Source organism: Mauremys reevesii, linkage group 3 (genome assembly GCF_016161935.1).
Source record: "Mauremys reevesii isolate NIE-2019 linkage group 3, ASM1616193v1, whole genome shotgun sequence".
In the NCBI taxonomy this organism is placed as follows: domain Eukaryota; kingdom Metazoa; phylum Chordata; order Testudines; family Geoemydidae; genus Mauremys; species Mauremys reevesii.
Genome location: NC_052625.1, coordinates 17968557 through 17986115, shown reverse-complemented (window position 1 = coordinate 17986115; position 17559 = coordinate 17968557). Strand labels below are relative to the sequence as shown.

At 42.1% G+C, this 17559-nt stretch overlaps 1 long non-coding RNA gene across 1 annotated transcript in view; it reads left to right on the top strand.

Annotated features, from left to right (window-relative positions):
- Positions 1 to 16720, top strand: part of LOC120401689 — a 225062-nt gene extending 208342 nt beyond the window's left edge. The window contains exon 3 of the long non-coding RNA XR_005596647.1: positions 16254 to 16720. This is a non-coding gene — a long non-coding RNA (uncharacterized LOC120401689). The remainder of the gene's footprint in view (positions 1 to 16253) is intronic.
- The last annotated feature ends 839 nt before the right edge of the window (positions 16721 to 17559 follow it).

Here is a 17559-nt window from a genome sequence, read left to right as displayed (position 1 = left end):
ATTGAATTAAAGGAGTGAGTAGAACTTGTTAACGCTGTAGCACTAGTCAAGTTAATAATGGCCCCTGCAGAACCTTGTCGCGGTCAATGTGCATGGAACAAGAAATGCATTTTGATGCTGGGCACCCAATAGACCACTGTACGCCATGCTCAGGTCATCCCACATTTCCAAGCTGTAGTTATCCCATCTGAAAAATGTGGCTATTAACGATGCTTTCCCCATACCTAGTGCTGTGTCCATGTGTAGATCTCAAGCCACTTTACAAAGACAGGTTCCCTGATTTTACATCTGTCAGTGGTTCTAGTCTGCTGCTTGTTCAGGGAAAGCCCCTGGTGGGCCAGGCCAGTTTGTTTACCTGCCGCGTACGCAGGTTCAGCCCATCGCATTTCCCACTGGTCACGGTTCGCCGCTCCAGGCCAATGGGGGCTGCGGGAAGGGCGGCCAGCGCATCCCTCAGCCCGTGCTGCTTCCCGCAGCCCCCATTGGCCTGGAGTGGCGAACCGTGGCCTGTGGGAGCTGTGATTGGCCAAACCTGCGGACGCGGCAGGTAAACAAACTGGCCCGGCCCGCCAGGGGCTTTCCCTGAACAAGCAGTGGACTGGCTTTGAGAACCACTATGCTAAGTCACTAATGTTACTAGTGGATAAAATGTGCATGTACCACCTCACAAATCAGGGTTCAGCCCCAGGCTCTGCCACAAGCTTCTTACAGTCTGCAACCTTTAGAAAGTCCCTTAAATTTTCTGTTCCTCAGATATCTACCCTATCAAAGTACCTGTGCGGGTAATGTAAGAATAGAGGAGGAGTCATTGTGATGCTGGCAGGCCAGATGCCTATCTTGCCCAGGCTGCAGGCATTAGCTAAGAACTGACAAACATATAGCTGGAGGCCAGACCAGTTCACCTGGAAGTTAGTTTTCCCCCAAATAGGTTTTAGTCTTCTAAGACTGTATTTAGTGTTTTGACTCTATAAGTGTCTGTAAGTTGCTGAATGTATTAATCTTACTTGTAATGTCTGTTTTCCATGCTATAAGAAAATATGTAAGTTTTGCTGTATAGCTTTGAAAACATTTGCTCTGAACTTGTGAACTCAGGCATGGGGATCATTCTCCTCACTCCCGCATCCAGAAGGACTATCAAAATCAGATGGGCCATCAAGGAACATTGCAATACAAAGGATTCCCTATAGCACCTGGGAAATGCTAAGTGCCAAGAAGCTCATTCTATAGACTTGGAAGCTGAAGGAAGGAAATAAAACAAAACCACAGGAAAATGTTCCATCTTTTCGGCTGTTTGAACTCTGAAGGGCCCAAGACTCGAAACTGAAGTCAGAGATTCCCAGGGGCTGCTCCCTGGTTCCATCCTAAAGACACTTTGAATTGACACGTCACTGCAACTCTGTCACTCTTAGGATTTAGGTGGTAACTCATTTGTGTGAATAAGTTTGCTTGCTTTAACCTGTAAATAACTCTCATTCCTTTTTCCTAGGGCAGGTCTACATTACGGGGGGAAAGTCGATCTAAGCTTCTCAATTTGAGTTACATTAGTAGAGTAACTCAAATCAATGTATCTTAGATCTACTTATCACGGGATTCACACTATGCTGTGTCGATGGGAGACGCTCTCCCATTGACTCCCCTTACTCTTCTTGTTCCGGTGGAGTACTGGAGTTGACAGGAAAGCGATCTGCAGTTGATTTAGCGGGTCTTCACTAGACCCACTAAATTGACCCCGAGTGGGTCAATCGCCACAGCATCGATCCACTGATAAGTGGAGACAAGCTCCTAGTTATGAAAACTTTAGAGAGTTTATTATAGGACTGGCTACAGGGGTGTTGTCTTTGGTATAAGATCTAGGGTACCAGTTAATCTAGGGTAGTGACTGGTCTCTTGGGACTGGAAGCAACCTGAATGTGGTGTGATTTTTGGTGTAAGGGACGATTTATCACTAAGTCCAGTTTGGGTGGCAAAATAGACTAGAGTGTCTAAGGGGACTGTCTGTGACTCCATGGTAAGACTATTACAGGAATCCAGGAGTTCAATTTTTTTGCTGGCTTGATGAAATCTAATTAGAGAACACACCACCAGTTTGGGGTATCTGCCCTGTTTTTGACAGACTGCCCTGAGGCAGGCACTTATGGTTTTGAGCTGCTCCAGACAGCGTGACAGTCATTCTACCAGGTATGGAAGATTTTTTTTTCCCTTTGGAAAAATAGCACAGGCCAGTTCTGAGATTGATGAAAATACTCTCTGTGGCCATGTATTTTTATCCTTAGAAAATTGTGTCTTATTTTTCTTTTACTATTACTGACCTTGAAAATCACAGGAGCAAATGTAAAAATCAAGTAAGAGCTACTTATTTCAAATTTTGTAGAGTAAGGTGATTTCACTGGGCACAAAGAAATATGACCCATTTTGTGATCATTTTCAAAATGGAACCATATTTAAATCTCTTCATCTCAGAAACATTTTTTTAAAGGAAACTTAACCGTAACAATCTGAAAGCATGAGGGTTTTTTTTTCTTTTAGAATTACATGGGGGATGAAAATCAGCCATTCAGTAGAACCATTTTAACCATGGAGAAACTATCACCTCTCCATAATACACTGACAATCACCATCTTTGGAAATGTTATCTATGTCATGCAGAACAATGAAGATATATGAAGGGAAAAAGGAAAAGTGCTAGAGTCTGTATATCTTGAATTAATATATCTCGTCCCTAGCTGATATTTTCAATTTACATTGAAGAAAGGTTGGAAAGTCCTAACGTTTTTGAAAATATAATTAAATGTAGAGTCTGAAAGTGCAAAAATCAAAGCATAATCTAAAATAGTGATGGCTGAATTCTGCAAGATCCAGAAATCTCCTTTTGTTTGGATGCTTATTAAAATCGCTTGTGTCTGCAAAATTGGACTGGATATCTCACAATTTGTGGGCTTCCATGTGAAGTTTAAGTAAGGACCATCTTGAATTCAAATCTGTCTGATCTTTAGCAAGGATTTAACAAGGCAAATTAGTGACATTCATTGATGATGCAAAAGTGGTGTGTATCGAAGTCATTAGGGAAGTGGCAGTAACATTGGTATATTTATTGCACTTGTATTCAGAAAGGCGAATGTGACAAACTAAGTGTTGGTTTCCAGTTTTCAGCTCAGAAAGAAAACCGTTGAACAGAATGAATACCCAGTGCCTTTTCTAACATGAAAGAAATAGTGTGAGTTGAATATCCAGCAGGGAACAGAGTAACATGATCTTCAGCATAACAATGCCCTGAGAAAGGAAGAATTCTGTAGAAAAAATGAGAGGAAGCATAGTTAAGTGGTCAAAAATAGGGATGAGGCTAAAGAGGTCTAGGTTCTGTTCCTAGCTCTGATACTGACTTGCTGTGTGTTCTTTGCTTCTCTACGGATTATTTTCACCCAGTGGTAAGAATGGGGATAATACTAATCATATGTACCTCACAATTTTGTTGTGTGGCTCAGTTGATTAATGCTTTGGCTGAATTCTGTTAGAGAAGTACAAAGTACAATTGCTTTTTTTTTTTAATTCTACAAGAAAGCAAAGAAATACAGAAAGCTTTGGGGGAGCTGAGTTGGAATGTTCAGCTATAGCAGACTTATCAGCAAGGCCATTTGTATCCAATGGATATCTGAAAGGCTGGGATACTCTATAACAAATACAGTTGATTAAGAGACATATAGTAAGGCACATTGTTCTGTATACAGTACAAAAGAACAGAACGGCTTTGTACGGCGAAGACTTTGCCAAGGCCGTTGGAACAATGGGGAATTCTTCTTGAAAATATTTAGACAATACGAAGAAGCATTTAGAGAAGCCACAGGAATGTTAGGATTTAAAGCCTGCAAGCAGAAGGCAAGCTTGAGGAGATGATGATGAGTTACCCAGTTCTTTATTAAGACCCCACTCAGAATGCTATGCTACATTTAGTTGGATCACCACATTTTCTAAAAGATGCATTTGTAACTGAGAAGGGCAATGAGTTGAAACTAGGACGAAAAAGAATGAACTATGAAGATTGACTAAAAATCTTAATCTTCTAAAGGCATTTTCCATGTGGTTCAACTGAGCTATGTAAAATTTTAAATTATATAGACAAAGCTGGACATATATCATATTGTCATAAACCCCAACATAAACATTCAGTTCTTTGTCTACCATGAAGATGCATTTTACTATAAAATGTGGTCTACTGAGGTCACTGAACGGTATTTTCCGATCTTTCATCACCATGCAGCCAGGCACATAAAACATTCAAATCTGCTTTGGGAATCCAAACCTCTAAAATGTCGCAATGGCTTCTGATTTTTAAAACTGAAATCTCTGGTCTTATTCATTGGCATGCATTATGCTGCATTGTTACCATTTGTTAGATGGCAACTAAAGGACCATTCATAACAATCAGGATAATTTCATGTGTGTTTGTTTTCATTTTCCATTAATACATGACAAACTGTGAAATTTGCCATTTTTACTATAGCCAGTCCATTACATTTGTCATCTCTTTTTGCAGTTTACACGGAGCTCTGGCTACAGATGAATATCAGCCAGGATGATGCCTAATGCAGATGATAGAACAAAGGATGACATTACAAAAAAGCACAAACAAATTCAGACCAGACATCAGGAAGTGCTTTTTCATGCCCAAAAGTCATACTGTGTGTGTGGAATGACCTGGCAGGAAAAGAGGCTGAACCAAAGCCACACTGGTTGAGTTAAAAAAAAAATCAAATGGCACCATGGTGGGGAATAAAACACATATAAGGGGGTGAGATGCTGACTAGCTGAATAGGCAAAAAATGTCTAATGTCACCTGGTTTGGAAGTGGTACCAAAGTCTAAATAGCACAAGAGTTAGCAAGCTTTACTACAAGCAATAATTGATGGGCAAGCCTGAAACAACAAAGAGGTTATGCTCATCTGAATCATCTCTATTCTCATTGAGATGGGAATCTTACAAGAGGGAGTTTCTTATGAAACACCCACAAATTCTTTGTTTCAGTTGGTTACAAGAATAGTTCTTCTGTTAGCACTTCTTGGAGAAATGATCATATAAAATAGATCAACTTGACCTTTTTGAGCCTGAAAATAAGATTGATTTTGTTCAAAAGATTGGTTCCAGTTTTGGGTGCTGTTTTGAGTTTCAGTGATTTCATTGGTCCATCTTCATTTCACTGTATGTCAGTTTCTAACAGAAAATCTGAGGCGGAAACACCACTTTTTTACTTTTATATTAATTAGGTGGAAAAATATTTGGACCAATTCACAAGCAATGCAAAATTGCTCAAATAGTTCTAGCGGTTGGCTCAGAGTCCATTAATGTGGGGCGAAACAGGAAGAAGGAAGGAAGCATCAATGCCTCCAAAGTAAAATCACCTTTGGAGAAAGTAAGACTATACTCTCTCTCTGCTAAATGTTTCTTTTTTTTTCTTTCCTTTCATACAGTTATCAAATGATCTGGCAGCTCCTCTTATGATGAAGAGAACAGTTTAACAGAAATATCATAGAATCATAGAATATTAGGGTTGGAAGAGACCTCAGGGGGGTCATCTAGACCAATCCCCTGCTCAAAGCAGGACCAACACCAACTAAATCATCCCAGCCAGGGCTTTGTCAAGCCTGGCCTTAAAAACTTCTAAGGATGGAGATACCACCACCTCCCTAGGTAACCCATTCCAGTGCTTCACCACCTTCCTAGTTAAATAGTGTTTCCTAATATCCAACCTAGACCTCCCCCACTGCAATTTGAGACCATAACATCTTGTTCTGTCATCTGCCACCACTGAGAACAGCCTAGATCCATTTTCTTTGGAACCCCCCTTCAGGTAGTGAAGGCTACTATCAAATCCCCCCTCACTCTTCTCTTCTCCAGACTAAATAACCCCAGTTCCCTTAGCCTCTCCTCATAAGTCATGTGCCCCAGCCCCCTAATCATTTTCGTTGCCCTCCGCTGTACTCTCTCCAATTTGTCCACATCCCTTCTGTAGTGGGGGGAACAAAACTGGATGCAACACTCCAGATGTGGCCTCACCAGTGCCGAATAGAGGGGAATAATCACTTCCCTTGATCTGCAGGAAATGCTCCTACGAATACAGCCCAATATGCCGTTAGCCTTCTTGGCAACGAGGGTACACTGCTGACTCATATCCAGCTTCTCATCCACTGTAATCCTCTGGTCCTTTTCTGCAGAACTGCTGCTTAGCCAGTCGGTCCCCAGCCTGTAGCAGTGCATGATTCTTCCTTCCTAAGTGCAGGACTCTGCACTTGCCCTTGTTAAACCTCATCAGATTTCATTTGGCCCAATCCTCCAATTTGTCTATGTCACTCTGGACCCTATCCCTACCCTCCAGCATATCTACCTCTCCCCCCAGCTTAGTGTCATCTGTGAACTTGCTGAGGGTGCAAACTATCCCATCATCCAGATCATTAATAAAAATGTTGAACAAAACCAGTCCCAGGACCAACCCCTGGGGCACTCCGCTTGATACCAGCTGCCAACTAGACATCGAGCCATTGATCACTACCCGTTGAGCCCGACAATCTAGCCAGATTTCTATTCACCTTACAGTCCATTCATCCAATCCATACTTTTTTAACCTGCTGGCACGAATACTGTGGGAGATCGTACTAAAAGCTTTCCTAAAATCAAGATATATCACATCCACTGCTTTCCCCATATCCACAGAGCCAGTTATCTCTTCATAGAGGGCAATCAGGTTGGTCAGGCATGATTTGCCCTTGGTGAATCCATGTTGACTGTTTTTGATCACCTTCCTCTCCTCCAAGTGCTTCAAAATGGATTCCTTGAGGACCTGCTCCATGATTTTGCTGGGGATTGAAGTGAGGCTGACCAGTCTGTAGTTCCCCGGGTTCTCTTTCTTTCCTTTTTTAAATATGGGCACTGTATTTGCCTTTTTCCGATTATCACCACAAATTTTCAAAGATAATGGCCAGTGGCTCTGCAATCACATCAACCAACTCCTTGAGCACCCTTGGATGCATTAGATCTGGACCCATGGACTTGTGCACATCCAACTTTTCTAAATAGTCCTTAACCTGTTCTTTCACCACTGAGGGCTGCTCACCTCCTCCCCATACTGTGTTGCAGAGTGCAGCGGTCTGGAAGCTGACTTTGTCTGTGAAGATCGAGGCAAAAAAGCATTGAGTACTTCAGCTTTTTCCACCTCATCTGTCCCTGCCTTTCTTAATGATTCCCAACATTCTGTTCGCTTTTTTGACTGCCGCTGCACATTGAGTGAATGTTTTCAGAGATCTATCCACAATGAATCCAAGATCGCTTTCTTGAGTGGTAACATAATTTTAGATGTATAGTTGGGATTATGTTTTCCAATGTGCATTACTTTGCATTTATCGCTATTGAATTTCCTCTGCCATTTTGTTGTCCAGTCACCCAATTTTCAAAGATCGTTTTGTAGCTCTTCGTAGTCTGCTTGGCACTTAACTATCTTGAGTAGTTTTGTATCATCAGCAAATTTTGCCACTTCACTGTTTACCTCTTTTTCCAGATCATTTATAAATATGTTGAACAGGACTGATCCCAGTACAGACCCCTGGGGGACACCACTATTTACTGCTCTCCATTCTGAAAACTCACCATTTATTCCTACCCATTGTTTCCTATCTTTTAACCAGTTATCAATCCATGAGAGGACCTTCCCTCTTATCCTTGCATTTACTTTGCTTAAGTGCCTTTGGTGAGGGACCTAATGAAAGGTTTTCTGAAAATCTAAGTATGCTATATCCACTGGATTCCTGTTGTCCATATGCTTGTTGACCTCCTCAAAGAATTCTAGTAGATTGGTGAGGCATGATTTACCTTTACAAAAACCATGTTGACTCTCCCCCAACAAAATATGTTCATCTATGTGTATGATAATTTTGTTTTTTACTATAGTTTCAAACAGTTTGCCCGGTACTGAAGTCAGGCTTACTGGCCTGTAATAAAATCATAGAATATCAGGGTTGGAAGGGGCCTCAGGAGGTCATCTAGTCCAACCCCCTGCTCAAAGCAGGACCTAATACCCAACTAAATCATCCCAGCCAGGGCTTCGTCACGCCTGACCTTAAAAACCTCTAAGGAAGGAGATTCCACCACCTTCCTAGGTAACCCATTCCAGTGCTACCCTCCTACTGAAAAGATTTTTCCTAATATCCAACCTAAACCGCCCCCACTGCAACTTGAGACCATTACTCCTTGTTCTGTCATCTGCCACCACTGAAAACAGCCTAGAGCCATCCTCTTTGGAACCCCCTTTCAGGTATTTGAAAGCAGCTATCAAATCCCCCCTCATTCTTCTCTTCTGCAGACTAAATAATCCCAGTTTCCTCAGCCTCTCCTCATAAGTCACGTGCTCCAGCCCCCTAAACATTTTTGTTGTCCTCCGCTGGATTCTGTCCAAACTTTCTACATCTTCTTGTAGTGTGGGACCCAAAACTGGACACAGTACACCAGAAGCTGATTTAAATGATAGGTTACAAACTACGGTTAGTATTTCTGCAATTTCCCATTTGAGTTCCTTCAGAACTCGTGGGTAAATACCATTTGGTCCTAGTGACTTATTACTGTTTAGTTTATCAATTTGTTCCAAAACCTCCTCTAATGACACCTCTGTGACAGTTCATCAGATTTGTCACCTAAAAAGAATGACTCAGGTGTGGGAATTTCCTGACATTCTCAGCTGTGAAGATGGATGCAAAGAATTCTTTTAGTTTCTCTGCACTGGCCTTATCGTCCTTGAGTGCTTCTTTAGCATCTCAATCGTCTAGTGGCCCCACTAGTTGTTTAGCAAGCTTCCTGCTTCTGATGTACTTAAAACAATTTTTGCTATTACTTTTTGAGTTTTTGGCTAACTGTTCTTCAAATTATTTTTTGGCCTTCCTAATTATATTTTTACACTTCATTTGCCAGAGTTTATGCTCCTTTCTATTTTACACACTAGAATTTAACTTCCACTTTTTAAAGGATGCCTTTTTGTCTCCCACTGCTTCTTCTACTTTGTTGTTTAGCCACGGTGGCACTTTTTTGGTTCTTACTGTGTTTTTTAATTTGGGGTATACATTTAAGTTCAGCCTCTATTATGGTGTCTTTAAAAAGTTTCCATGCAGCTTGCAGGGATTTCACTTTTGGCACTGTACCCTTTAATTTCTGTTTAACTAACTTCCTCATTTTTCTGTGGTCCCCCTTTCTGAAATTAAATGCTACCGTGTTGGGCTGCTGTGGTGTTTTCCCCACCACAGGGATGTTAAATTTAATTATATTATGGTCACTGTTACCAAGTGGTCCAGCTATATACACCTCTTGGATCAGACCTTGTGCTGCACTTAGGACTGAATCAAGAATTGCCTCTCCTCTTGTTGGTTCCAGGACTAGCTGCTCCAAGAAGCAGCCGTTTAAGGTCTCAAGAAACTTTATTTTTGCATCCCGTCCTGAGATGACATGTACCTAGTCAGTATAGAAATAGTTGAAATCCCCCATTATTATTGAGTTTTTTATTTTTATAGCCTCTGTTTCATAGTCACTGTCACCATCCTGGTCAGGTGGTCGGTGATATAGCCCTACTGCTATATTCTTATTATTCAAGCATGGAATTACTATCCATAGAGATTCTATTGTAGTTTGGTTCATTTAAGATTTTTACTTCATTTCATTCTATGCTTTCTTTCACATATAGTGTCACTCCACCACCAACATGACCTGTTCTGTCCTTCTGATATATTTTGTACCCTGGTATTACTGTGGCCCATTGATTATCTTCATTCCACCAAGTTTCTGTGATACCTATTATATCAATATCCTAATTTAATATGAGGCATTCTAGTTCACCCATCTTATTATTTAGACTTCTAGCATTTGTATATAAGCACTTTAAAAACCCATGACTTCAAAAACTAAAAGCCCACTATATGAAGCCTGTCCTCAGGTTGTATCTAATTTCCATACAAAACCTGAGGATGCACATGGGGATTGAAGCTTCATAGACCAGAGCCAACATAAAACCCAAGACATGGAGGGCTGGGAAATGGATATCATGCATCCATATTTGCAATTAATTCACCCCCAACTCTTGATGTTATCTATCTGGCTGTTCAATTTGCTATCTAATCTAATCAATCTGAGAGACTGGACAGATGTGTGGAAAATAGTTGTATTAGCTTTAAAAAAATTAGCTATTGGAAAATATGTTTTAATATGTCATTGAGTTAGCAGTTCTTCCTGACTCTGTGGCTTGCCTCTTTGCCACACATACTGTAACCAGCCAGAAAACTTCAAAGTCAGTGTGAGGTCAAGGGCAGTGTGGCAGTGTGTATTAAATCAAGAGTTCCCAGATCAGCATATGTTCTTGGATGTGGACATGGACTACAATGTATGATGACACTGTAGAAACTAGACTAAGCTAATCACTTTGAGAGGTTGATTATTCAGTTCTGTACCAGCCTGGAGACCTAAGTGATGTTTGGTTTTTTTTAACTACTGTGATTTAAAGGGCAGAAGGCATATATGTGACTTCAGTATATTGTAGTGCAACTTTCTTTACTAGATCCACTGACTAGTAAAGTTCACCTAATATTGTTGAACAATGAAGCTTGTAATGAAATATTTTTAGAGTGGAGACAGGAAACAACCTTTTTTCCCCCCCTCATAGAATTGTAGAATATCAGGGTTGGAAGGGACCTCATGAGGTCATCTGGTCCAACCCCCTGCTCAAAGCAGGACCAATCCCCAGACAGATTTTTACCCCAGTTCCCTAAATGGCCCCCTCAAGAATTGAACTCACAACCCTGGGTTTAGCTGGCCAATGCTCAAACCACTGAGCTATCCCTCTCCCCCGCATGTAGTTGTAGCTATGAAATATTTCTAAGAGGGTTTATACAGTGCAGCATCCCAGGAAGACAATAGGAAGCATGCAGTGATCATTTTAATTGGTTGGTTTTGTTCCCATTTCCAATTTTTGTTGACCTGTGTGCCTCCATGTTAGGCCATTTTCCATTCCCAAACTCCAGTACTGTCTTTATTCCAAGAATGAGGCCCCAGCTATTCATTGCCTGACTTACATTGGTAAAGAAGAATATCTTTAGCCACACAGTATTAGGGTTTAATAGTGGCTGTCTCACCTCCTCCTAACAAGGCATAGTGAAAAGCTCACCTGTCTTGTTATAGCTTCTTAACAAAAGAAAAGTAGGAGAGTATCTGGTAGAAGTTGACAGAGCACCAGGTGCAATAATTATTGTGAAACCACCTGCTTTTGTCCTGGAATTATCTATAGATACTGTAACAATGACAAAAATAATTCTTGCAGCCATGGTGTCTAAGCTACCTTCGCAAAACAATATGCACACAAAGAGCACGCAGATAATTGTAAGTGTAAACTATGTGACTACACTGAGTACACCATCCCCTGTTTGCATGTGTGACTGCATATTTTTGCATGGTTTGCTTCTCAAATAAAACTAGAGGAACAGTGGAAATTCCCCACCCCCCATTTTAAAATTACTTTATTTGTACTGTGTTCCTATCCCATTTTGCTTTTGCGTTCTGCAAATATTCTAGTGACTGAGTTTACCAATAGGAATGTCCATACAAACCACATATTTTAAATTCACTTTGGAAAATATTCATGGAAAGCTAACTATAAAGTTAGCTTCCAAATGTGCATGTGAAACTTGATTCTCAGGACATGCTTAACTGATCAAGGAGAAGAGAAAAAAGTATAACTTACGTGACCAGTCACACAGCTTGAATTTTGAATAGCAAAAATTGCATATTTACAACAAACAGGCCAAAACTAAGTAGAGACATTGGTTCATTGACTCAAAGGAAACCAGGCCACCTGTGCCATCACTCCATGTACCACTTAGCTGTTCTTTTCAGTCCCCATCCAACTATTGGCCCAACCTCATTTGGTAAGAGTATCTATCAGTCCTAATTATAGTGGCAATATGAAAAATATGTTTAAAATTAACTAAAGTAACTAACATTTCTGAAACTCAATAAGGTGTAGTTTGGATTTTGAGGCAAGATTCAAGTAGTTTATATTTTTGCCAAAAAAAAAACACCTTCTTCCTTAATAAAATGACTTGCTTGGTTCATCACCATTGTTCTGTAAAAGAAGAGATGATGAAAATTAACTGTAACTCCATTAGGTATTTTGTGTTTCCTTTAATAATTCAGCTGCTTCCAAAATGATTTTTCTAATATCAAAAGGGCTTAGTCAATTTTCAGGTCTAACTATTTGCAAAATGTCAGTTTAATAAATCAGGTTTATTGCTGGAAGTTGGGGGGGAAAACCGCCAACCACAAACTAACTTCCCCCCTCCCTTCCCCAGCAGCCAAAACCACATACAAATGTTTTTGATGAACTTTTAAAATGCCTTTGGGATCTACCTGAGAAGTGCTGAGTACCTTCAACTTCCACTGAAGTTGGAGTGAGTAGGGGATAGTAGCTCCTTGCACATTTGAGTGCTTCATGTACTGAAACTTGAAGAAGAAATGACACACCCATGTGTCAGTGAAAAGTTGCATGCCAACTCCTCACCCAGTGCAATCTGAAATGTGTAAACCATTCAAGTCTCCAGACCAGATTCTAAAACAAGAATGCAAACTGACCAGTCACGTTAGGTCAGGAGTGGGCTCAGCCCTTTTTCAGTATTATACATATCCTGTGAGGCACTTACATTTTTTGTTAGGTTATTTCTAGGTGAAAAGTCTGGATATGAAACCCTGGGAGGGATTTTCAGAAGTGCTTGGCATTGGCATAACACTGCTCCCTTTGACGTAAATGGTAAAACTCATGTTGATTTCAGTAGGAGCAGAGTTAAGGCAACGCAGAGTGCTTTATTAATAATAATTATTATTGTGGTAATGCATAGGAACCCTAGCTATGGAGCTGTACAAACACAGAAGATGACGGTTCCTAACCCAAAGAGCTCCCACCTCTTTGGTTTTGTACTTCTACAGCCAATCTGAAAATATAAGGATTAATGCTGGGTTTTCCAAAGGCACCCATGGATTTAGGTGCCCAAATCCCATCAGACAATTCTTGTAGGTTCCTTTGAACATCTCAGCCTAAGGGACTGTGGGAGCAAGGGTGGAAACCTCAGCTTTGTGTGTACGTGTTGGTTTTGCGCAAAAAGCCCTCTCACCTGCTATTCTTCAGAAATAGCCACCAGCTGTCCCAGGCTAATGTTACAATGTCAGTGGGAGGTCTTTAGCTTGAGGGGGAAAAAAGGTCTTTGCCAAGATGTTAAAAAATGGAACTCAGTGAAACTGGAAACTCCCCTTGATAGTCAGCACTTTATCGACGCATTTTATCACAATTTATTGGAGCAGTTTTCACCCACTTTTGTAAAAATAAAATAAAATGAACCAAACCAACAAGCTTGAAGGGGATTTAACTATTTAGGCACAATCTTTTCTTCAGTATTTAAGCAAATTGTAGCTTGCCATTTTAACTATGACAAGATGTCTGTTTTTCACAGTGTGATGGTTATTTGTGGGCAAGGCAGATTTAACTGTGAGGACTATAGAGTCTGAAACAACAGGCTGTGGTGCTCGCTCTGGAAGCTTTCTTTCCATGAAGTAAATGGAAAACCTAGGTGGAATTCTCCATAACGTTCAGGTTTGGCTGAACTGTTCCTGCTGAGTTCAAACTTCCACTGACACTATTAGGAGTAGATTTAGGTCAATGCTGAATGCTTTTGAAAGAGCTGCCCTCTGACCATACAAGGCTCACAGGATTGCGCTTTGTCTATGTGTTGTTCATATGGGTGACCCTAGTGACACAACAGAAACCTTATGCTTGGTTTACTTCTCTGCCTGTTCCGGCTGTTAATTATAAAGTGTTCTGACTTAAAGAGTAGACAGTGCTGCCACAAAAAACTTCTCTAATCAAAATAGTTTTGCCAGCATTTTCCATCAGATGTTAATTGGCTTATAAATATTGTTTAAATAGTATATTGCTAAATTTCTATTTCATGGTCATAGTGCAGTAGTTTAGAAGAGCTCCTTGGAAATACTAGCAATTAAATCCTTGATACGTGTGTGAAATCATGTTAAATTCACCTGGGGTAAAGTTTTCAATTGACTTCTAATGAGACTAAGGCACCTAAATTACATTGAAATTGTGAAAATTTTACCTCAGGTTTCTTGAGTGGTAACAAACTCAACCTCAGATCAGATTCATCCAAATGCTTGCTAGCATTCAGGGATCATAGAAGCTGCAGCACCGCTTATCCTTAGCCCAATGAACTCAGGAGCACTGCAACATTGAAGCCTGAAGATGAGCTTCAGCAGAGCTTCATAGGAGTGGTGCTTCACTTTGGGTAACGTAGAGGGAGACATTGCCAACATTCTGTTAATGCAAAGTTTGGTTGCTCATCATTCAGACCTTGTCTACACTATCAAGTTTTGTCACCAAAAGTGCCATTTGTCAACCCGAACAGTGAGTGCGTACACACTGCAAGGTGACTTTTGTCGGGGAAAATGCCCAATTTTGGCAACAAAATACATCCATCCTCACAAGAGATTTATGTCTTTTTCCTGTACATTTTTTGTCAACAAAGTGCAAGTGTAGACACCACTCTTCATTTCATCGCTTTGATTGGCCTCCAGGAGCTGACCCACAATGCCCATCCTGACCGCTCTGGTCAGCAGTTTGAACTCCACTGCCTTGCAGCCAGGTAAACAACCATCCACCCCTCCCCCTTAGAAGCCCCAGGAATTTTTGAAATTCCATTTCCTGTTTGCTTGGCATGGAGAGGTCTTATTGCAACTTCCCAGGTCACCATGGTAGGTTATCACAGCAAACGCTCTCCCGCTTGGACCACTGCAGAGTTGTTGGATCTGATCAGTGTATGGGGAGAGGAGGCTGTGCTGTCCCAGCTGCACTTGAGCCATAGGAATTGGGATAGCCAGGATGGGTAAGGAATGGTGTCCCTAGCCTCTGTTTGTCAGAGGATGGAGATGGATGGCAGGAGAGAGATCACTTGATCATTGCCTGTTAGGTCCACTCCCTCTGGGACACCTGGCATTGGCCACTGTCAGTAGATAGGATACTGGGCTAGATGGACCTTTGGTCTGACCCGGTATGGTCCTTCTTATGTTCTCATGATACCTATGGAAAGATTTCGTGAGGCTTGTGTGAAAAGAGCTATGATTGGGACACGTTGCAGTGCAGAGCGGAGATAAGGGAGCTGAGGCAGACATACCATAAGGCGAGGGAGGCAAACCATCACTCAGGTGCTTCACCTAAGAGCTGCTGGTTCTATAAGGAGCTGGATGCTATCCTCGGGGGTGACCCCACCTCCATCGCCAAGAACCCCGTGGATACTTTGGAGGGCACAGGGATGGTGGAAAGAGGACCTAGCCCAGAGGATGAAGTTATTGATGAAGAGGTGGAGTTAAATGAAGATGTGCAGCTCCAGGTGGGGTTGCCTGGTGGAGCAGGCAGCCAGGAACTGTTCTCCTCTCTAGAGGTGTCTAGCCAGTCTCAGTAGTTGCTCTCTGGTGAGCAAGAAGTAGGAGATAAGACTCCTGGTAAGTGGCTGTGGCTTGTGTAGTGTGGAGGTGGGTTCAGGGCATAGAAATGTGGGACACTGGATGTGTTTCTGTGAGCTGGACATTTCCATGTGTAGCTAATCAGTACGATGGAACAGGGTGTTGATGCATAGTGAGATCTCATGGGAATCCTCCAGAGAGAACTCCAGGAAAGTTCCCTGGAGGTACTCAGTAATCCTCAGCCGAAGGTTCCTTGGCAGAGCTGCTTTGTTCCTTCCCCCATTGTAGGAAACTTTCCCATGCTATTTGGCAATCACTTGTTCAGGGACCAAAGCAGCACATAGGGAAGCAGCATAGGGAGCAGGGCAGAAACCACAAGCATGGAGTAGATGTACCCTCATTTTCCTGCTTACCCTTAGCAGTGAGATGTCTGCTTGAATTATCCCCACCAGAGCAAGAGTGTGGGAGAATTTTAGAATTTGTTCCCTAGAATGCTGCACCACAACCCTTGCAAAGAGTGTGTGCTCTTTTCCCCATGTGGGGTGCTCTCCTCCCCGCACCAACCCTCACCATGCTTTGGGTGTTTGCAGAGATGTATGCTGACTAGGGTCAGTGAAAAAGTGATGGCAATGTTGCAGAAGGTGTAGTTAACAGAAATGTTTCAATGCTGTGCCTAAATTTAACAATCCTGCTTCTGTGCATTGTCCCCTGTGCTTCACCAGATGTGGCCTTCAGGAACATCCCACACACACCAACCAAGCGTCTCCGCCAGATCAGAAAGTGCCCAAGACACAGCAAAGAAGACATGTTCTGGGAGGTCCTGCAGTGCTCCAATGCAGAGAAAGGGGAACGAAAGGAGTGCTGGGAAGCCAAATGGCAGGACAGAAAAGAGAATTATGTGTTTTATAAGGATTCTACTGAGCGGATGATTAAAGTAATGGAGGAGCAAATGCAGATGCTGAAGTCCTTAATAATGCTGCAGACTGAGCAGATCAGTGATCGGCTTCCACTGCAGCACATTCAGAACTCTTTTCCATGCCCCCACCCCAAACTCCACCTGCACATTCCTTTCCACCATCCGGGACTTCTCAGTTTCCCCTTCACTCCACCCCCTCAGAGAACTTTCACAATGATAGCTGGACCTACACACAGCTGTGAAAGACTGCCCTTCCCTGGTTCCTCTTTTCCCACCAAGCGTTTGTGTGTTTGTGTGTGCTGTTTCTTGTGCAATAAAAGCAAACTTTTGTAATGGTAAATCATCTCTTTTTTTCTACAAGGTGAGATTGCAGGCACTGCCAATACATGCACAGGCATTTTAATCACTTTATTACAGGACTATAAGGCCCCAAATGTCTCCATTGCCCCCTAGGAAAACTACATGTAAGGTAACATTGAAGCAACTCAGAAGTATATGTTACTGGTGGTCATTGTCAAAGTGCTGCCTCAAAGCCTCCTTGATTTGAATAGCTCCCCTCTGGGCTCCTCTGACAGCCCTGGTATCTGGCGGCTCAAAATCAGTGGTCAAGAAGTCTGCCTCAGCACTTCACCCCGGAGCAAACCTTTCACCCTTAGCTTCACAGAGATTATGCAGCATACAGCACATGGCTATGATCATGGGAATATTAGACTCAGTGAGGTCCAACCTGCTATAAAGGCATCGCCAGCGTGCCTTTAATCTGCCAAAAGGACATTCAACTTTCATCCAGCGCCTACTGAGCCTGTTGTTGAACCACTCTTTGCTGCTGCGCAGGTGTCCCGTGTAAGGTTTCATGAGCCATGGTTGTAAGGGGTATGAAGGGTCCCCCAGGATCAGTATGGGCATTTCAACACCTCCCACTGTAATCTTCTGGTTAGGAAAGAAAGTCCCCACTTTCAGCTTTCTGTACAGGCCAGTGTTCCTGATGACCCGTGTGTCATTCACCTTCCCAGACCACCCCACGTTGATGTCAGTGAAACGCCCACAGGGATCCACAAGCACCTGCAAGACCATGGAGAAGTACACCTTCCTATTGATGTACTCCGTTGCAA